Source organism: Delphinapterus leucas, chromosome 12, assembly GCF_059928025.1.
Source record: "Delphinapterus leucas isolate spDelLeu-1000000601 "Yukka" chromosome 12, BTC_Dleu_Yukka2, whole genome shotgun sequence".
NCBI classification, from domain to species: domain Eukaryota; kingdom Metazoa; phylum Chordata; class Mammalia; order Artiodactyla; family Monodontidae; genus Delphinapterus; species Delphinapterus leucas.
Window position 1 is genome coordinate 65,998,412 of NC_143140.1, and position 19,714 is coordinate 66,018,125.

At 36.4% G+C, this 19,714-nt stretch overlaps 1 pseudogene; it reads right to left on the reverse strand.

Moving 5' to 3' along the window:
* Positions 1-462: 462 nt before the first annotated feature.
* LOC111165792 (short transmembrane mitochondrial protein 1 pseudogene) lies at positions 463-772 on the reverse strand (annotated as a pseudogene).
* Positions 773-19,714: the final 18,942 nt, after the last annotated feature.

Genomic DNA, 19,714 nt, shown 5'->3' on the forward strand with positions numbered 1-19,714 from the left:
AGGACAAAGGCCATTACTTTAAATACTTTAAAATTCTCCAGCTCCTGATAGGGTTCTCAGAACAGAGTTTCTTGGTTAATGAATAGCAAATTGATTTATTGGTTAAATTAGCAACTATGGAGCTTCCTGACAACAATATAAAATTAGTGGATAATTCACCAGAAACTGGCTTCTAGATTTTCATTTTAATTACTACTTTGAAACAACATAATTTAGTACCAAAGATTTAAACACCCAATATAATTGCTAGACTGTGAAATCAGCATTATTTATATCTCATCAGCTCTACAAAACTCATCAATTTTTCTTTTGAAAATGGTAGTAGAAATCCCAAAGAATAAGGGAGAGACTACTAATTTAAGGTCATGTTTACTAATCTAGCACCATAATTCCATTCTCAGGACCTCCCAAGTGGCCAGAAGGAGGAAGGGAAGAAGTGAGGATGTTTGAAAAGTAAGGGTTGTTCTTAACTTGTGGCCCCATTTGTGCTGTAAGGCAATACAGGGTCTAGCAAAGAAGAAAATTGCTGAGGCTGGAGATGAAAACAAAAGCTTTTGGTTCAGATGGTAAAGAAGGCCCTCAAGAACAGTAGAATCAGTTTATCCAGGAGGCAGTGCTGGAGTCGGCCTCATGAACTAGGGGGTCTCTTCTTGGTGTCCACGTCCTTTTCAATTTCTTCAAGTTTTTTAGCTAGGTTTGGTATGTCATAGCTCTGAGCCAGATACTTTCCCACCACGTTGCCAAGAGTAAATCTAAGCAGGAACTGGAGCATGTGTCGGCAAGGAGGGCTCGAAGGGCAGCTGCAGCTCCGTGGGCCATCCGAGGCTGCCTCACCTGGCATGATGCCTCCTTTGACTTTATTGTTTATGGTTTCTATGGTTTATCTCAAAGAGCCTTGTAAATAAATATAAAATTATAGTTGTGATAGGTGCTTTGAAGGAGAGTGCATAATAATATAACTGTAAATACTAGGGGGAATGGATCAAGTTGGGGATGTCAGGGAGGATCTTTCTGAGGAAGTGAAGGCTGAGCCAAGGTCAAGTACAGTTTTTACCCGGATGAAAGGAGACCAGCAGTGGGGATATGAAACAACACAGTCCAGTTCAGTTCACTGAATGTTTACAGAATGCCTACCATATGCCAGACACTATGATTAGATGCTGGGAAATAAAAAATGAATGAGACATGGTCTTTGCCCCAGTAAATTACTCACTATCAGGGTTTCATCTTCATGCAATTGATAAATGAGGAGAGCCACACCGTATGTGTTTGTTTTGCTTCTATGTAGTTTGAGTTTCCTTTGTGTCAGGATTCCCTCAGCTAGCCAAGTCCTTCTGAAGAAATCAAACACAGTCTTTTTGTCATGGAATCAAAGTTTAATAAATAAATATACATAGTCTTCTAGATTCAAGTCCAGCAAGGCTATTCTAGTCTTTACCATCAATTACATGTGGCCTCACAGTGAATCAGACCTGCCAACAGCACGGCGCCAGGAAGGGAGCCTGACTGCCACCAAACAAGAGACCCAGTATTTCTTTCTTTCTTCCTTTCTTTCTTTCTTTCTTTCTTTCTTTTTCTTTCTTTCTTTCTTTCTTTCTTTCTTTTTTAACATCTTTATTGGAGTATAATTGCTTTACAATGGTGTGTTAGTTTCTGCTTTAACAAAGTGAATCAGCTATACATATACATATATCCCCATATCTCCTCCCTCTTGCATCTCCCTCCCACCCTCCCTATCCCACAAATTCCTATACAAATTGTGAAATTTTTTGTCCTAGTTCTATAAAAAATGCCATTGGTAGTTTGATAGGGAGTGCAGTGAATCTGCAGATTGCCTTGAGTAGTGTAGTCATTTTCACAATGTTGATTCTTCCAATCCAAGAACATGGTATATCTCTCCAACTTTTTGTATCATCTTTAATTTCTTTCATCAGTGTCTTATTGTTTTCTGCATACAGGTCTTTTGTCTCATTAGGTAGGTTTATTCCTAGGTATGTTATTCTTTTTTTTGCAGTCGTAAATGGGAGTGTTTCCTTAATTTCTCTTTCAGATTTTTCATCACTAGTGTATAGGAGTGCAAGAAATTTCTGTGCATTAATTTTGTGTCCTGTTACTTTACCAAATTCATTGATTAGCTCTAGTAGTTTTCAGGTAGCATCTTTAGGATTTCTCATAGCATCTTTAGGATTTCTCTATGTATAGTATCATGTCATCTGCAAACAGTGACAGTTTTACTTCCTTTCTGATCTGGATTCCTTTTATTTCTTTTTCTTCTCTGATTGCTTTGGCTAAAAATTCCAAAACTATGTTGAATAATTTGGTGAGAGTGGGCAATCTTGTGTTGTTCCTGATTTTAGTGGAAATGGTTTCAGTTTTTCACCTTTGAGAATGATGTTTGCTGTGGGTTTGTCATATATGGTCTTTATTATGTTGAGGTAAGTTCCCTCTATGCCTACTTTCTGGAGGGTTTTTATCATAAATCGGTGTTGAATTTTGTCGAAAGCTTTTTCTGCATCTATTGATATGATCATATGGATTTTATCCTTCAATTTTTTAATATGGTGTATCACATTGATTGATTTGCGTATATTGAAGAATCCTTGCATTCCTGGGATAAACTCCACTTGATCATGGTGTATGATCCTTTTAATGTGCTGTTGGATTCTGTTTGCTAGTATTTTGTTGAGGATTTTTGCATCTATGCTCATCAGTGATATTGGCCTGTAGTTTTCTTTTCTTGTGATATCTTTGTCTGGTTTTGGTATCAGGGTGATAGTGGCCTTGTAGAATGAGTTTGGGAGTGTTCCTCCCTCTGCTATATTTTGGAAGAGTTTGAGAAGGATGGATGTTATCTCTTCTCTAAATGTTTGATAGAATTCACCTGTGAAGCCATCCGGTCCTGGGGTTTTGTTTGTTGCAAGATTTTTAATCATGGTTTCAATTTCAGTGTTTGTGATTAGTCTGTTCATATTTTCTATTTCTTCCTGGTTCAGTCTCAGAAGGTTGTGTATTTCTAAGAATGTGTCCATATCTTCCAGGTTGTCCATTTTATTGGCATAGAGTTGCTTGTAGTAATCTCTCATGATTCTTTGTATTTCTGCAGTGTCAGTTGTTACTTTTCCTTTTTCATTTCTAATTCTATTGATTTGAGTCTTCTCCCTTTTTTTCTTGATGAGTCTGGCTAATGGTTTATCAATTTTGTTTATCTTCTCAAAGAACCAGCTCTTAGTTTTATTGATCTTTGCTATTGTTTCCTTCATTTCTTTTTCATTTATTTCTGATCTGATCTTTATGATTTCTTTCCTTCTGCTAACTTTGGGGATTTTTTGTTCTTTCTCTAATTGCTTTAGGTGTAAGTTTAGGTTGTTTATTTGAGATGTTTCTTGTTTCTTGAGGTAGGTTTGTATTGCTATAAACGTCCCTCTTAGAACTGCTTTTGCTGCATCCCATAGGTTTTGTGTCATCATGTTTTCATTGTCATTTGTTTCTAGGTATTTTTAAAATTTTATCTTTGATTTCTTCTGTGATCTCTTGGTTATTTAGTAGCGTATTGTTTAGCCTCCATGTGTTTGTAGTTTTTACAGATTTTTTCTTGTAATTGATATCTAGTCTCAGTGTTGTGGTCAGAAAAGATATATGATACGATTTCAATTTTCTTAAATTTACCAAGGCTTGATTTGTGACCCAAGATATGATCTATCCTGGATAATGTTCCATGAGCACTTGAGAAGAAAGTGTATTCTGTTGTTTTTGGATGGAATGTCCTACAAATATCAATTAAGTCCATCATGTTTAATGTGTCATTTAAAGCTTGTGTTTCCTTATTTATTTTCATTTTGGATGATCTGTCCTTTGGTGAAAGTGGGGTGTTAAAATCCCCTACTATTATTGTGTTACTGTCAATTTCCCCTTTTATGGCTGTTAACATTTGCCTTATGTTGAGGTGCTCCTATGTTGGGTGCATAAATATTTACAATTGTTATATCTTCTTCTTGGATTGATCCCTTGATCATTATGTAGTGTCCTTCTTTGTCTCTTGTAATAGTCTTTATTTTAAAGTCTATTTTGTCTGATATGGGAAGTGCTACTCCACCTTTCATTTGATTTCCATTTGCATGGAAGATCTTTTTCCATCCCCTCACTTTCAGTCTGTATGTGTCCCTAGGTCTGAAGCGGGTCTCTTGTAGACAGCATATATATGGGTCTTGTTTTTGTATCCATTCAGCCAGTCTGTGTCTTTTGGTTGGAGCATTTAATCCATTTACATTTAAGGTAATTATGGATATGTATGTTCCTATTGCCATTTTCTTCATTGTTTTGGGTTTGTGTCTCAGTTCTGCTGTCTCATTTCATTGTTTTCTTACTTTTCACTCTTCTTTGCAAGGACTCACAAACTTCCTTTATAGTTAGTGTCAATATATTATACTACTAAGGCTCTCTCGTCCTGGCTGCAAATCCTAAACACTTGTTTTCTTTTCCTATTTTTCATTATTACTAATTCTTTTTTGTTTTTTCATCTTTGAGGATTGATTTGTTAGAGGGCAAGTAATATTTCTAAGGGGACTCTTAGATATTGCATCACTAAGTGACTTGTCCAACTTCACAGCATGCCCTTGATTATGGAGCAATCAAGTAGAAAAGAGGAAAAGCTCCCAAATGTTCTTTCTTAACTGAGTATGCATAGCCAGTATTGCACAGATTCAATAAATATGTTAACTAAATGGGTTTATCAACTAAGAAGTTTTAGTTTAAAGACTGTAAGAAATTATGTTAGAGACAACAGCATTAAGTGGCCTTTTGGGTAATATACCTCTGTATTCACAATCCATGAAACTTTTGAGACTTTGCTTTTGAAAATTCAGCCTGTGTTCTAAGAATTCCACACTCTTCCTGTGAAGAGTTACTATCAACCCTGTTGATGAGAGCTGTGATTTTTGCCTAAAATTTCTAAATGAATGTGGTGAATGTCTAGCAAGTGTCTGTCTGTCTAGCAAGTCGTTTGCGCTATCTCATTCCCAGATTATTTTGTAAAAAGGAATTTACATGAGTACCATTTTACCCCTTGAATAACTATGTCTGCTAATTTTTTTTCTGGAAGTTTTATTAACCATATACTGCAGTAATGATCTAGCCCAAGATGTTCTTGTATTATTTTGGAGCTAGTTGCTCGTGATTCATAGCACGTTGGACATCCAAGCTATGGTTAACTGGTGGTCAAGTTAGGAAATTCTGTTTCCATTACTTCTCCCTTTCTTAGCCCAGAACACCTCTCCACTCATTTTTTTCCTTTTGATTTGTCATGCTTATAGTCACTGCTTGGTGTTTTCAAACCCAAAGTAGACACAATGACATGCCATAATAAGTATTGTTCCTACTGCACTTCCAGCTTAGCTAAAAACAGGAAATACAGGCCATTTTGTGGAAAAGCCCACTTTTGTGATATTTCTAACCCAAGAGGTTTGGATCAACTTTGGTTGAGTGTCTGAACTTTTGGCTTCTTACTTACAGTAAACCTTCTAACTTCAGAATTTTAGCACCATTTCTACTTATAAGATTATACCTTCTGTATTTAGATTATGCTGACACATGAATCAGTTTGCTTTGAAACCATTTTTATTTAATATGAGGAGGTACTTGTAGCCAAAACGTGCACATAAGAAAATCGTGTGAACCATAAGATTTAAAGCATAGTAGTAGAAATAGCCTTACTTCCCATAGTTTCAAGACTTTCCATACTTATTGGACAGTTTATTTAAAATGGGTCTATTATTTTAAGGCTTTACCCATTAAATGAACATTTGATGCAGAAATTTACTATGTAAAATAAATCCAGAAGCAAAAAATGCTAGATTAGGTAAAATAGACAATTCTTTTGGTAAGGAGCGCCAGGCCCTACCAGAAAATAAATCTAAATTACTTCGCACTTAAACAATCAACCAATTGATTTTTAGTAATCCTAGGAGGCAGAGGGAGTTTAAAGTTAGAACTTCATGTACACTGTATTTTTTTCAAGATCCAGTGAGGTAAAAATTGAATTGGATAGATTAGCAAAAGAAGCCACATAAGGTTACATTTATGTGATTCCAGGAAAATGGGGTGGCCTTGGGCAATTCATTATGTTATTTTTCAGTGTCAATGAAGGGCCTGAGTTTTCTTGGTTTCTTCCATATTTGTGACTGGGGAGATTGGCCATAATGAATCAGATGGATTGCATTGTTTCATTCATTCTCTTCTGACTTAGCCATGTAATGTGATCCTACAAAACGTTCATCATGGTTTTCAAGCATGATAAATGGTGACATGAGCTATAATTCCAGATTGAGTCATTAAAGTTTATTTCATTTGCCTTTGTGAGATACAATTTGCTACATTTCTTTTTCCACCTTTGATTTAGTTTTAAAGACAAGTCATCTCAAGGAAGGGAGATGAAAAAAATAATAATGTCAAGGAACATGGAGGTTAGAGATAAGAGAAGCATTTTCAGAGGAATCAGAGCTCTTCAGCCTTAACCTTTACTGAGAAAATATTTTAACTCAATATTTGTTGAAGTTCTGAAATGACCGAATAGCTCCTTTTATTCTATGTCTTCTTCCATTTAGCTGGAATGTACTGGACAGGATTAGAAATGGCTATTCTTTCGGTTTTTTGTTTGTTTTGTTTGTTTGTTTGTTTGTTTTATGGTTTAGACTAAAAACAAAGTTCCAGAGTTCTTAAAAATAATCTCTCTTTATGAGATTCCAAGCCTTTGTGTAGACTCAGAAAGTGGAGACAATATCTAGGTTTTTAAACAGTTTATCAAACTGTATGTAACATACTAAACTTTAAAAATTTTGCTCATGGTTGAGTTGACAATACAATCTTCCATCCCAGGTCAACCATCCTCCCGTAAACCTTCTTCCAAAGCAAGAAAAACAAAGTAAAAGACAGCTAATACCTGTTAAAATCCTGCATAAGCCAAACATTTTTCTATTGTGTCTGTATCACATGATATCCATTTTCCTCTGCATAATTCTTGGAATAATATCACTCACAATTTAAGATCTTACATTTCAGATTTTTAAGCTCTAACTGAATAATACTGGATGAGTTAGAAAGTCCTAATAGTGAATTTATAAAGAAATGTTGACAGAGCTTGGATTCTCATAATGCTGGTGGGTACCATGATTATAATAATGGTTTCCTTTAAAACTCTTCCATTAAATGTTCCAAACATTGGAATTTGTAGTTTTTCCTTTGGTCCAGAGATCAAAAACATGAACAATTTTACATTTCTAAGGTTGGACAGCATCTGTGTTTCCACAATTTCTGTGGGAAAGCAATCCACCCTTTCCCAGTTTTATTAACAACCACCATTTTGGCTCCAATATGTGCCATTTCAAGCACTTTCATTATGTCTCATATCTCCTTTTAGGAAGTAGGAGTCTGCCTATTGCTTTTTTCCCCCTTTTTTCTTGTTGGCTTTCAAAAATTACATACTGTAGTGAAAAGTGGTTTAGAAATTGAAGATAGTGTAACATAGCAGTTAAAAAGGTATTGTGAGAGACAGATTGTTTGAGGTCAAATCCTTCTGCTCTTTAGTAACTATGTGAGCTAGGCAAGCTGTGTGACTCTAAGCCTTATTTCCCTCATCTGTAAAATGTGTATATTAATAGTATTTGTCTTGTAGCAGATACTATTAATCCTTTTGTAAGGATTAAATAAGGTACCAAATGTAAGGCGACTGGATCATGGTAAACTCTCAGCACCTGGTGCCACTACCAGATGTTCTATTTATATTTTTAACAGATAATTTGGAAATATTTTCTAATAGCAGTTACTGTCTTACTAAGATAATTTTATTTTGTAACAAGCATGTTTTAGTGTTTCTATTTTAGAATAAAATAAATTAAATGCGATTTATTCATTCAACAGCTCTTTCTTAAGTACCTAGTATGTGCCAGTTGACTAAAGACAGCTCCTTCCTTTATAAATTATGATGTTTGCTGTAGGCTTTTTCTGTTTTGTTTTGTTATTGTGGCTATCAGATTATGGAAGTTCCTCTGCATTCCTAGTTTGTTACAAAGTTTTTCTACTATGAATGAATGTTGAGTTTTATCAAATGATTATTTTTTTCCTGGACCTTTTGAGATGACCATATGAGCTTTCTGTTTTCTTTTTCTTTAAGTTTGTTGAATTTTATTAAAAGATTTTAAGTATTAAATCACCCATGCATTTCTAGTTGAAACAAATCTTGGTTGTGGTATTTTATCCTTTTCATATACTACTAGATTTGATTTGCTTATATTTTGTGTATGATTTTTATATCTGTGCTCATGGGAGAAATTGGCTTGTTCTTGTTGTACTTCTTTCTTATAAAATTCTTGTCAGAATTTGATATCAACCTGCTGCCGTCCTAAAATGAGATTGGAAATATTTCCTTATTTCTTTTTTCTAGAAGACTTTGTGTAAGATTGGTGTTATTTCTTCCTTAAAGGTTTCAAGGAATCACTGATGTAAGCTGGGCCTAAAGTTTTCTTCCTGGGAGAAAAATTACCTTTTCTTCTTGGGAGAGAAATTGATTTCTTTTACAGATACAAGTACTATTGAGACTTTTCATTTTTCTTGTGTCAGTTTTTCTTCCTTCTTTCCTTCCTTCCTTCCTTCCATCCTTCTGTTTTTCCTTCTTTATGCAGTTCTATTTCTATAACTTTAGTAAATACGTTGCATACATATACATACCTTTAAGAAATAAATGTTATCTATGTTATTCTGTGGATTGCCTTATCTTTTAGTAACATATCTTAGAGGTTTTTTTTCTGTATCAGTAGCTATAAGACTTTCTTATTCTTTTAATGGCTGCATAACATTCCACAGTATGAAATCACCATATTTTATTTAATGAATCCCCTACTGAGGAATATTTAGATTGTTTCCAAAGCTTGACTATTGTAAACGATAATGTAATAAGCCTTATTGCACATATATCTGAATGTATACATAGAAACATTTGTTTCATTTTACTTTTTTTATACCTTAGTAGTAACTGTATCTAGCATAAACAGTGGAAATTAGATTATTGCTTACTGTCTTCTTCACATTCTAATGAGGTAGGCTTAGAATTATTTTTTATTTTCTGAATGATACTTTTTGCACTACACTGGCACCTTGGTGTGTCACCTTACCAACCCTGCCTTCATTACTTATTACTGCTCAGGTTTGGTTTATTGTAATATCCTTTCATTGATTTTCACTTCATTTCCAAAAATTTTTTCAATAGAGGAAAATCTATACAGGGACAAAATTTTGTCTCTTTTGTTCAGTGCTTTATCCCTAATGCTTAGTAAAGAGTCTGGCACATAGTAGGTGCTCAAAAAAAGGGAATAATTCATGGAGAGACACAGTGAGATATAATGATTTTAACACAACAGTCACTGTGAGCTGAGAGATATTCATTCATTTATTTGATGAATGATTTTTAGGGGTTATGGTAACCAGTGGAATGTTTGGTGTTTAAGATGCTAAGATGACTAACATACCAGGCCTATGTCTCACAGACTAGAGGGAACAGATGCATAATGGGCCAATTATAACGCAATGTCATAAGTACTGTAATGACATTGGGAGGCAGAGAAGAATGGGCAAGGAAACTGACTCAGAGAGACATGGAAGGCTTATGGAGGGCAGGATGCTGGAACTGGAGGTTCCAGCAGGAGGTAGTAAGAGGAGTAGTAGACACAGAGGTTTGGAGATGTGTGATGTAGTAGGAAAAGGGGAGAAGTTCAGAGTCATTTGATGTGTAGAAAGCATTGGTGAGAGCAGGTTGTTGAGGGGCTGTAATAACGCATGGCTGAGGTACGAGAAGTGATGGTAGAAGGTGGCTTGGGTTAGACTGTGAAAGTCCCTGGGTTCTACAGGAAGAAGTCTGGATTTTTATCATATAGTCAGTAGAGACACTGCAGGTTTTAAAGTAATAGAGTGTACACCTGTAACTAACACATCATTGTTGATCAACTGTACTTCAATAAAAATAAAAATTTAAAAAAACCTATGCCAGCCAATCAGCATAATTTCAAATGTCAAAAACAAGTAATACAGAAAACCTGGTAAAGCAGTAGCTTAAACAAACTCAGCTTTGTTTTTCACCAAGAAATTTGAAGGCTAGTAGTTGCTGGTTTTGGTTCAATGTCTCGAGGGTGTCAGGGGCAAGGTCTTTGTGATTCTCCCATCTTCTCCTCATGGTTGGGTGGTGGCTGCTGTAGCTCAAGCCACCATGTTCAAGTCTCAGACTGGAAATTGGTGGAAGCATCCCACAGCAATTAGTGGAGTCCTTATGAAGAATGCAAAACGTTCTCTAAAGATTTAAACTTTCTGGGGACTTCCCTGGTGGTGCAGTGGTTCAGACTCCGTGCTCCCAATGCAGGGGGCCCGGGTTCAATCCCTGACCAGGGAACTAGATCCCACATGCATGCCGCAGCTAAGGAACCCGTGAGCTGCAACCAAGGAGCCTGCCTGTCACAACTAAGACCTGGTGCAACCAAATAGATTTTTTAAAAAAGAATATCCTAGGTAAACCAGTAAAAATTATTAAAAAAAAAAAAAAGATTTAAAGTTTCTGTCTCTCTGGCCAGAAATGTGTTTCATGGCACTCGCCTTACCTCAAGGAAGGCTGAGAAATGCTATCTGGGCATATTTCTGTTCCAAAAACAATAGAGGTTCTATTAGGAAGGGAGAAGGGAGAACAGATTGTGTAGACAACTATCTGTGTCTACCATAGGTGTGACATTAGATGTGGTTCTTAGGAAAATACCTGTGGGCACTATCAAAGGTGATTTGGGGATAGAAGATTTGGTTGACAAATATATTCTCCTAAGTTTAGTGGCCATGATATCTAGAGATTATAATATTAATGAGAAACATGAAGGTGATTAACGATTTATAGTTCAATGATATCATTAGGATGTTTTAAGTTTTTTTCTATTTGAAAAAAATTACTAAGAAACCATTAACTACAAAACATATTTAATAACCATCTAAGAGCCATATCTTGCTAATGTTAATTCATTTCGTTTCATTCATCGAATGTTTATTGGGCACCTCTCTATGCAAGATGTTGTGCTAGGTGCTAGGGACAGAGCATTGAAAAAGATAGACCAGTCTCTATTTTCACAGACCACAAAGTCCAGTTGGGGAGACAGGCAATTAACAGGAGATCCAGGCTTCCCTGATGGCACAGTGGTTAAGAATTCGCCTGCCAATGCAGGGACACAGTTTGAGCCCTGGTCCGGGAAGATCCCACATGCCGCAGAGCAACTAAGCCCACGTGCCACCACTACTGAAGCCCGTGCACCGAGAACCTGTGCTCTGCTACAAGAGAAGCTACTGCAGTGAGAAGCCCACGCACCACAAAGAAGAGTAACCCCCGCTCACCACAACTAGAGAAAGCCCGCACACAACAAGGAAGACCCAACGCAGCCAAAAACAAAGAAACAAACAAATAAGAAAATAAATTTATATATATAAAAAACAAACAGGAGACCCAAGCAGCAAGATTATTATAGGTTGAAACATGGGATACTAGAAAAGAAAGTGATGAGATCAAGTGACTGGGGTATAAGGGGCCAGGTGCTATTCAAATAATGTGGCCAGGCCAGGAAAGCCTGTCTGCAGAGAGAAACTTTGAGCTAAAGGATGAGAATGTGAAAAAAGCCAGAGTATATGTGTTGGGGTGAGGTGAGAGTTACAGGTACAAAGACCCAGAGGCAGAAGAGGGCCAGAAATAAGGGCTTGAGGCTGGTGGGAGGTGTACCCTGGGAAGAGCACGGAGATACCCTGTGGTGAAAGAAGCAGAGGCCTTTCCACGTAGGGCCCATTGGGCAATCGTGCAGGAGCCAGTGTCATGAAGTGCCTTGAGTCATGAAGGTGATGGTCTGATTTATGTTTACAAAGGTCCCTCTGATTGCCATCTGAGAAGATTGGAGAGAGGCAAGCGGGAATGTAGGGAGACCAGTTAGGAGGACCAGTTAGGTGGTTAATGCTCTGGCCCAGGAGACAGATGATGGTGATTTTGGATGAAAAGGGTTTCAGAGGAAATGGAGAACACCTGGAAATATACAGGGGAGCATGAACTGACAGCACTCGCTGATGGATTATACAGGGAAATGAGGAAAAGCCTCATTTCTAAGTATTTTAAAAACTTTTAGTTTTGTGTTACCCATAAACTCTAATGGCAGAATCTTAACTGGGTACTTCCAGTTCTTCTTAACTCAACCTTCATACATTAAAATGTTAATATCAAGTGGGATGGCTGTTTTCTTTTATCTTGTAATTAAAAAACAACAACAACAGGAAAGGATTTTTAACAGAACAATAATTCCAGCTTGGTATTTGCCCTTGAAGATCTTGTATGTGTCCTTCATCCTAAAGGGAATTCCTCCTTTTCTGTTTTTTCCAGTTCACACAAACAAATATCCAGAAAAAGAGATATAATATAGATATTTTTTTTAGTAGAAGAGAGAGTAAAAGAAAATAGCAACAGCAACATCTTTCTCATGTTACTCATATGTATTACTGTGGAATTTAATGACCTGAAGGAAAGCAAATGGTTTTTATGTAACTTTATTTGAAATAAACTTACTCTACACCAGTGAGTCCCTCAATTTAATGTGCACGTAAATCGCACAGGGGTCTTGTGGTGATGAAGATTCTGACTCTGAGTCTGGCTGGGCCAAGGTTTTGCATTTCTACCAAACTCCCACCTGGTCTGCAGACCATATGTGAATAGGAAAGATCTCAACTTTACTCCAAATGGGCATTGTCCCTGCTCTTAATCACGTATACTTTTAATTTTCAGTGTTCAAGGATCATCAGATTGGAGAAACTGACTCAGTGGAACTTAAAACATACTTGGTAAGTAGAAGAAACAAATAAGGAATTTTTTCCCCCCTCTGGAATTTATTTCTTGATTTATAATTCACTTTCTGTTTTTGGTCTAAGAAAACCTGGCATATTGATTGTTGTCTGGTATGTCCTTTACCCTAATGACTAAGAATCTAATTACATTCCAAATTGTGACTATTTCCCTAAACATTCCCAGCTGCTTTCAAGATGAACTCTATAACATTACTAGAAATAGGCTCTGTGGCCTTTTTGGGAATTCTAAAACATGATCACATGATCTCAAATAGCTTTATTCAACATGTGATGTTCAGAAGACCACAGAATTTTAGGGTATCTTTTCAAGTTAGCATTAATCATACGTATTTTTCTTCTGAAAGCATTTCTTTCAAAATGACCCACATTTTGAAAAAGAAAAAAAGCACATATCAGTTTAGATGAGATATTGAGGGAGAGGATTTGACTCAGAAACTTTATCTGGAAATAATAGATTTTAATATTTTCTGTCTCAGTAGTTATTTGGTATATACTATCAAACTACTTGTAAACCAAAGGGGAGGGCTCATTTAAATAATAAACTTAAGTACTAATTTACAAGTGCTAGTACTATGTACAAGTGTACATAAAATTGAAGTCAAAATTATTTTATCAAAAAATGTTTTGTACAAATTACTAGTTTATAAATACTCAGAATATCATTTTTAACAGAAATGACTTTTGAAAGCCTCATAACTCCGAAAGATAGGCTAATTCTAAAAGGCATCTGATGACCTAATTATTTAAATGTCATTCAAATTGGGATTTACAAAAATATATATTTAGCCAAGTAGTATTTACTCAGTTGAAAACAGCAGCAAGAGATTCTCCCTGCTATTATATTATTCATCTTTTTTCCAAGCTCACCCAATTTTCTGCCTCTTCTACCTTTTAATTTATTTTATACATTAAAAAATTATATGTAAATATAAATACTTCATGAAGCACATTTTAAAATGAATGCCTGTGAACCCGTCACCTCCATAAGAATTAGAAAAATACCAATATCTTTTTATTCTCTACTTATCCATCTCCTATTTCCTTCCCAGAGGTAAACTCTATGCTGAATTTTTCATTAATCATTCTCTTAAAAAATAGCTTTACCACATATCCATATGAATTGAAATGAGATGTAATTTATTTCCTTGTTTTTTGAGCTTTATAAAAATGGTTTCATATTTATCTGTCTAGTCTTTTTCTACTTGATGTTGTTTCTACGATAATACATATTAGTGTCTGTAGTAGTAGGTCATTCGTTTTCATTGCTGAGTGATATTAACTTTGTGATTGTATCAAAATTTGTCATTTTAGAAACGGAGAGTTGATTTTCCAGTTTTTTCAGTTATTATGAAACACACTTCTCTAAACATTCCAATACATTTCTCCCGATGCACAAATAAAGAGATTTTCTAGGTTGTTTATATTTTGGAACAGAATTGCTGAGTCATAGCAAATGATCAGCTTCTCAAGATAATATCAAGTTCTTTTCCAAAGTACAATTTTATATTCCTACAAGCAGATCAATTTCCATTGATCCATCTCTTGCTTTTGTTATTTGTCTTAATTTTTGGTAAAATAAGTATAATTTTGTTATCTTAATTTGAAGTTACTTGACTATTCCTAGAGTTGATAATTTTTATATGTTTATCGACCATTTGTGTTTTCCCCTCTATGAAATGTTTATTCATTCTTTTGCTCATTTTTCTACTGAGTTATTTGTTTTTTCTTATATGTTTCATTTTGCATTTAAGGACCTTATTATTTATTGATTTTTTTCTAATTACTTTCTAAACAGGGAATACATTTAATCTTGTGTTAGGTATGGGTTCTTCTTCTAGTAAAGGCAGAATAGCTCAGATCAGATCAACCATCCCAATGAGAACAATTACACACATACACAGTATATACATAAATTCACAATATACACATAATTTTATACCTGCACACATAGATGCATACACACATATTGTGTGTGTAATTATATGTATATATGTGTGTGTGTGTATATGTATGTATATATCACAACTATCTGAAGCTATTGGAGGACAAACAAAGGTGGGCAGAAACAGAAGAAGCATTGATACTTCAAAGAGGAGAAAAGCATTAAGTGAGTTTCCCACATTTAATGAACAGAGACTCGGTCACTTGTAGGATAGTATCAGAAGGTCTAATGTGAATATAAGTGGAGTCTGAAAAGGAGATGGAAAACAATGCAGAAAAAAGATTCAAGGGAATAATGAACTAAAAGTTCCCAAATTTAATGGAAGATATATTTGGTATTGTTAACAAATCCTGCCAGTTCTTTTGCCAGAAATCTCTATGAATCCAGCCTCACTCGTACCCTCCTACTGCCATTCATTTGGACTACTGCAATAATTTCCTATCTGGTTACCTGGAGACCTGCTTCTCCCAGTTTTAGTCTGTCTTCCACATTTTCACCAGAGTTACCTATCTAAAATCAATCTTTTTCAAAATCAAAGCTGATAGTGACATTATAAATAAGGTAAAATCTTAAACTCAGCATGGTCTTTGCAATATGACCCAACTTATACCCCCCACCTCTGTTCCTTAGTACCTCTCTCCTGTATGCTGTGCTTCTATTACAGTGAGCTTCTCACCATTCCCTGACAGGACAGATCCTTTCATACCCTCACGCTATCTCTTAGCGGTGTCTTAATGCCATTAACATCCTTTTCTTCTTCTGGGAGCCTCCTATCATATCTGCAGCGAAGTCCCCTTTAATCACTTACAGTTAGTGGTCTAGTCTCTCTGTTTCCATGGCACATGACAAACATTGCTGTTAGAGCAAACACCTTGGGAGAAAGAGACTGCACTAGATGCTCCTTTAGTGCAGGAACTGTTCCTCTTTGTATCTTAAAAACTGACAATGCCTGGCACAAAGTGGGTGCCAAGTAAGTATATATTGGATAAATAGACTATCTGGTAGATATTGGGTTGGCCAAAAAGTTCGTTTGGGTTTTTCTGTAACATCTTACAGAAAAACCCAAATGAACTTTTTGGCCAGCCCAGTATTATATTATATATGTATGTATTAGGTTGAATCATAGGAAACTGCTGATTTTGATAATTTTTTACTGCAGAAGTAGCAATCTTGGTTCAGCACACACATGGTATATCTGTGAACAGCTTAAGTTGTATACTCCAGCTGCGTCTATTAGCATTCATCAGAAAATGATATCAAGAAATCATCTGATCCAACCCACTGCCTTCAGGCATGTGACATATTCTTATGTTACAGAAGAAGTTCAGAGAAATTATTTGCCTAAGGTTCACAGAGCTATTAAGTGGTAAAGCATGCTTATAAATGTTAAAGCAAAAGTACATACATATGCATAGATAGTCATTTCATTACTATATAAACATTTTAAGTACCTGCTGTCTACTCAAACAGTGACAGTAAGTGACCCATATCCACTCTTCCTTTATAACTTAGATAATTTTTCTCAAAATATTATCATGCAAATTTTTAAACATACAGGAAAGTTGAAAGAAGTATACAGTGAAAACACACAATTTTAATGAATAAGGCTATGAAAAATTAGTGTGTTCATATTGTCTATAAACCTCTCAATTAGAAGTTGTGGTAATCTATTTTAAGGGGAGGGCTAGCAAGTATGGGAAAAGAACTTTCTGTAAACTCAGATGGATATAGATTTTATCACTTTCTTTGGTAAACTTTGGATTTGAATTAAAGATATGAGCAAAGTTTTAGCCACTTATGTTCTAAATTAATGCTGGACATTGGATTTGGTGCCTTAATTTTGTGTGGGATACCGATCAAGCAACTCTATGACTCTCAACTTTCAAAGTCAACAGTTTCCCAGCTCAATAATTCTGGGGGCCGATAGTGTTTCATATTCATTTGATGATGAGGTCTGTAACTGCAGAATGACTCATTGGATCTTCCTTTCCATTTCTCTATAAGGGTAGCCCTTTTGGCCTATAAACATTTCCCAAATACCCATTGAGTTTTTACTATGTAATGAGAACCATATTGGGGATATAGAAGTGAATCAAATAGAGGCCCAATACTCATGGAGCTTAATAATAAGTAAGGTAAGCAGACTTGAAATAAATAATTTTTACAAGTTATTAAACAAAGAATTGATTACAATTTATTTACTTTAGGTAAGAAACAAAGAATTGATTACAATTATGATCAATCCCATTAGCTGTCATTAGCTGTCATCCTGGGTCAATCATTGTAAACACAAGCATGTCCTAAGAAGAGAGTTGAAGTCTGTATACATAATACTCTCACCCATATGTTTGACGTGGAGATTCTGATTCTGCTGATACTGAGCTGACAAGAAAAACAATAGTAAAACCCTACTGATTTTTATTTTTAGTTTAGAGAAAAATGCAAAGCTTTCATTTCTCTTTTTTTATATGAAGCAAAAGAATAAATTAGAAGTATGCCAACATTGCTATTTCTGCACAGGCCAGTAATGGTCCTAACACTACTTTCTGGAGCATTTCTTTCAGATACCTCAGGCCAAATGACTCAACCACATTTCTCCTTGTAGGTGAGCCTCATTAGGTCTCCAGGGCTGTCACCCTTGCATACCTGCCTAAGCTTTTGAGAACTGTTCAGCTGAATCTGAGCAATGAGAGGGAACCTTCTGGGTGGGGTGGGGGAGGGGTTGGGACTGAGGTAAACAGTGCTGTGAAGCAGGATGGGGTTGTCCTAAAGGTTTCATTACTTCGGTAGATCATCACTTCTAATGATGGCTCCCTTTCATCTTGAGACTGGACCCTTGGAACATTTCTGGGGCAGGGCAGGAATATTGTGAGATAGGAAGCTTTTTTTTTCAGGCACTTGTGAAGCTTTCTGTCCCCACCTCTTGGGATGCAGTGTGCTCGTGGCTCTGTAAGTCCTTACTTAGTTAGGATATTAGGTCTCTAGATCAGAGAGAATGGTGAGAGACACCGCATTTTCTCTTTGGTGACCAAACAAGCCAACTGTTAGGGGTTGAACTGTGTTCCGCAAAAAGGTATGTTGAAGTCCCAATCCCTGGAACCTATGACTAGGACTTTATTTGGAAATTGGTCTTTACAGATGTAATCAAGTTAAGATAAGCTCATACTGTGTTAGTGTGAGCCCTAATTTAATGACTGGTATCCTTACAAGCAGAGGGAAATTTGGACACAGACACACACAGGGAAGAAGGCTGTATGAAGACAGAGGGAGAGATTAGAGGGATGCATCTGCAGACAAGCCAAGGAATACCAAGAATTGCCAGCAATCTCCAGAAACTAGGAGGGACTAGGAAGGATCCCTCCCTTAGAGTCTTCAGAGAGAGCATGGCCCTAACAACACCTTGATTTGGGGTTTCCAGCCTCCAGAACTTGCAGAGAATAAACTTCTGCTGTCTTCACCCACTCAGCTCGTTATGCCAGTCCTAGGAAGCTAATACTCCAAGCAGTAGAAAAAGAATAATCCCAGTCTTAAGGTACAGACACACAAACTTTCTGCTCCCAGATCTTTCCAGATCTAAGCAGGAGCTCGCTCTCTCTCCCAGCCTCTAGGACAGGTAGCATTTCAGTCTTCTAGTACAATCCTTCCTGTGTAAGTGCTACAGAACAAATGAGGCATCTCTCATGAGACATGGGAAGGCAGCCTCCAGCTTCCCCAAGGGTATCCACAGGTCTCCTGAGGAAAAGTCTCCTCCAGGCTCTGCAGGGTCCAGGTTATCTCGCAGCCTCCACACCTTAGGCCAGTGTGCAGCCCGCCAAGGCTAGAACACAGTTCCTGATGTCATGTGCACCCAGCTCTTCTAGCTTGCCCTCTGCAGCCAGACCATCACCTCCCCAGGATGTAATGGTAAATTACTGACCAAGAAGGAAGAAAGTATTTTGGAGCAGGGTAGCAATGTACTTTGAACAATATATATACACACATACACATATATGCATGCATATATGTAAATATGAATATGTATATTTTACTTCCCTGTTCAAATACTTTTACAGGCTCCCTATTTTTTGGTGAATAAAATCTAAAATAAGCTGTAAGCTTGGTTTTCAAGATTAACTGCTGTATTACCTGACAACTCCATTTATGTATTCTGTAATCTAGCTGAACTCTTTTATTAAGTGCTGCCCATCTTTCAAAAGCCAGATCAAATACTAACCCCCAAAAGAAGGCAGTCTTTCCTCATTTCCACACCCTTTTTGGAGGGACTACGATACTTTGGTTTCACCTCTCTAATCATATCACTCATTGTGTTGTATGTTTTGGTGCATTTGTCTGACCCTTCTTCCCTGGCGGGAAGAAAGCTTGCTGTTATTAAAAATGAAATTAATGGCACACTGTATTTGTGAAAACCGAAAGCACAGAAATTCTGGAATGTTTTCTTATGTAGAAGGGTCGTCATTGGCACTGCCATCATTGCAGTAGCTAATACTTACTGCGGGTTTATTCTGTTCCAGGCAATGAACTAAGCATGCTACATAAATTATTTTAAGCTCTTTCCACTAATGCATGCCGATTACTCATTTATCTTTGTGTCCAACATAGTCCATGGCACAGCTGCAGATACTCTATAAGTGTTTGCTGAAAGATGAATCTAGAAGGCAAATGCATGTAGAACATGAGATTCTGAACCTCCTCTCTTGACCTTAATAGCTGTATTGTTTTTATGAAAATTATGGCTGAGCTGATCCATTAGGAAAAGTACTCCAATCCAAGTATCTGTCTTGGAGTACACTCTAAACTGAGGAGGTTATTTATGAATGATGATGTGATACTGAAGAAAAATTCTGAATCGTAATCCTGAAGTGT